Source organism: Schistocerca piceifrons, chromosome 10, assembly GCF_021461385.2.
Source record: "Schistocerca piceifrons isolate TAMUIC-IGC-003096 chromosome 10, iqSchPice1.1, whole genome shotgun sequence".
NCBI lineage: Eukaryota > Metazoa > Arthropoda > Insecta > Orthoptera > Acrididae > Schistocerca > Schistocerca piceifrons.
In genome coordinates, this window is record NC_060147.1 from 67931566 (window position 1) to 67934881 (window position 3316).

The window sequence follows — 3316 nt, forward strand, 5'->3', positions numbered from 1 at the left end:
CTTTAGTAAATCAGACGACCAGCTGTGCAGCCGTGTCACTAAGTAAAGTCAGTTTTTCTCGTAATTCAGATCTTAGACAAATGTTATCCGGTATTAGTAGATGGACCAGCATTGCACTAAGCTGTACCATTTACGAGCAGATATATAGACAGCGTTATCCGGCGACACCATCACGAGGTAAGAATTTCTCAGTTTATTTCTCACGGACAGATTGACACTGATTTGACAGGGCCATGGCGTAGCGCTGCTTACGTCAAAATTTATCAGTTTTTATGAGTTAAGATTTATCAGTTTCCATTCACCAGAATTTAACTATCCAAATGTAATCATTTCTTTTGGCAACGGCCTTGCCGCAGTGTATACACCGGTTCCCGTGAGATCACCGAAGTTAAGCGCTGTTGGGCGGGGTTGGCACTTGGATGGGTGACCATCCAGGACGCCATGCGCTGTTGCCATTTTTCGGGGTGCACTCAGCCTCGTGATGCCAATTGAGGAGCTACTCGACCGAATAGTAGCGGCTCCGGTCAAGAATACCATCATAACGACAGGGAGAGCGGTGTGCTGACCCCACGCCCCTCCTATCCGCATTCTCCACTGAGGATGACACGACGGTCGGATGGTCTCGGTAGGCCACTCGTGGCCTAAAGACGGAGTGCTTTTAAGTGCTTCAATTTTTTTTTTGTTTACATGGGAAGGTTACAGACTGCATTGTAATTATTGTCTTTGAAGAAAAGTTTCATTTCTCATCGTCAATTCCCATTGCTTTGAGTTACCTTCTGCTGTATACAGTAGCAGCACTTTCTACGTATAGTCGAAATTTCATCGAACTATGATACGTGGCAGTGACATGCGATGCGAAAGTTACTTTCGTTCCTTATCTTTGCGCACCATTGTGAATATTAAACAGCGTCGCTCTGAACAGGAGAAATTGCTTTTTAGCTGCTATCAAAGGAGCAATGGTATCGCAGTACCATGACTTTTTCACCCATCTACAAAGGATGGTCAGTCTGCCATCATTTGGATACAGAACGAATGGGTGATCTTACAGTCAGAAACTACAGAAACAAAAGCAAAGCAAAAAAAAGTAAACGGAAAAGTTGCTGTCAGCAGAGCACAAACATGAAAATGGATCCAGCTACAGCGTGTGGCGTTATCAGGCCAACGGGAGACCACAGACAGTGCCGGACGCACATAGATTTCTCAACTGGCCGACGGCGAAACAGAAACGAAGGCTGGCATTTCAACGACAGGAAGTCTCTAGAGGCGTTGGACAACTAGTTAAACCATAGATTTAAGGAAAGCATCCACATGAAGTGACTCTATGACATTGCAGGGAAAGTTAAATTAAGAATACCGGATGTGCGTTTGAACAACATTCCTTCCGAATATGGTATCAGTTTCTCGACGCCCTTGCTATAGTACTCTGCAGCAAAAAATGTGGCGTACTTGTGACGTTTTTCATTTCGTTTATTTGGTTTTTGACAAACTCGAGGTGACGAATCACCTGCTGCCTTTCATTTCGTGACCTTCGGCCGACGTTTGTCTGACGGTTCGTCTGACGTTTCGGCATCACGACTGGCTAGCCTTCTCAAAGATTCGTCCTCCATTGGTTGTGGAAAACCGGAGTCGAACCGCGGCCGGAAGTTATTTTAGGTACTCTCCGCGTAAATGTCCACCGGTGAAGTTTCCCTGGTCACGAATGCCTCACTAGTTCCCAAAACTCTAGGTCATTGCGCAAGTACAGCTGTGAGGGCGGGTCGTGGATCGTGTCTGGACGGTTCACTCGACAGAATAACTGTCCCCAGAAGGCAAAGGTTCCGGTTTCGAGTACCGGTCCGGGTCCCAACTGTAATCTGCACCCCACGCCGCTGCAGAGCGAAAATTAATTCGAAGTACTATAGCCATTTAGCTTGTTACAAGGTAGACATAGACATCTGGCGAATAGCGTTGAGAATGCAATAATAAGCAGATGAATAAAAGATGGTTTTCCAAACTTCGCTAATGCAGTGATTGAGCTACTGTAAAAAACACAATTGATTAACAATATGTGAAAAAATTAAAAGAAAACATAGTAGTCTGCGTTGTCTACACGGCCGCACAAATTATGGGTGTGACAGTAGACACCTGGGTTGAGAGAAATTTATTTATAAAAGGTATTGTTCCAATCTGTCGGCACATCCATTTCTCATTCGACTGAGGGTAGTAACACAATTTAAATATCATCTTAATCAGCTTCTGTAATTCGAACCTTGTCTGTTTAGTGTTATTTTTGTCTTTCTTTTACGAAACTGTTCTGCCGCGCCACAAATATTATTGCAATCTTCTTTTCCTGAATACGCATTATATTTCTCGACAATTTAGGTATAAATACACGTAGCCGCCCCCCCCCCCCCCCACACACACACACACACACTGTGAAATCGCACTGATTTCTTTAAACCAGGACAAATGTTGGGACCGTTGAATCCTTCGAGCTTCTGTCAACGACACAAGATAATAGTGTTTCTTTTACGTAGGAGACACGAGTTTAAGCGCGTTAGACATTAAGCTCTTTCACAAAAGTCTTTAAAGGCTCAATCAACGCCAAAAACATTTGTCTCCATTGAGAAAACCATGCATCTGTTTCGAACGTGTACGGTGATTTAATAATACACAGTATTATACTTCAAAATAGGAACCACAACAATCGAGCAAAGTACAGGGAGTTTCAACAAACATGCCGGTTTCAAATATTGGGCCCGCAGAATCGCAGAGTGAATTTGATAACGTTTAGTACAGTTGGCGATGTCGTGGCTGTAACTTCAACCACACAGTGCCAGCAAGACTTGCAACAAGTTCACACAGCAGTTTAGGAATTCTTTACAATATGGTATGCATTCGGATATAGCAGCCCTCACTATCTTTCTGTACACGATTAGTTACCATTTTCGCTGTCCTTAAATGTGTCTCATTATGACATCCGTTATTTTACGCACACCCGACACGTAGTTATAGTAGTCGCAGAATAATCGTTAGTCGCAGAATAATCGTTAGTCGCTCCGTTACATGGGCCATAGATCATATTGATGCTGATAGTGTAATGTGGACCTCGTAATTATCTTGACTCTTAGACATTCAAATATGATAACCGAAAATGCTGGTCTGAATACAAATAAGGAATGAACGTAATTAGTCGGGGTAAACTGAGGGGCTGAGCGGTTGAAGCAGACATCAGACAGACGGAAGGAAGACTTTGTTTACTTCCCAACAGTTTCTTTCTTCAAGGTTATCCAATGCAGAAAACTCTCTCTCTCTCTCTCTCTCTCTCTCTCTCTCT

The 3316-nt window shown here is 43.5% G+C and overlaps 1 pseudogene; it reads left to right on the forward strand.

Annotated features, from left to right (window-relative positions):
* Positions 1 to 337: 337 nt before the first annotated feature.
* LOC124719313 lies at positions 338 to 455 on the forward strand (annotated as a pseudogene).
* Positions 456 to 3316: the final 2861 nt, after the last annotated feature.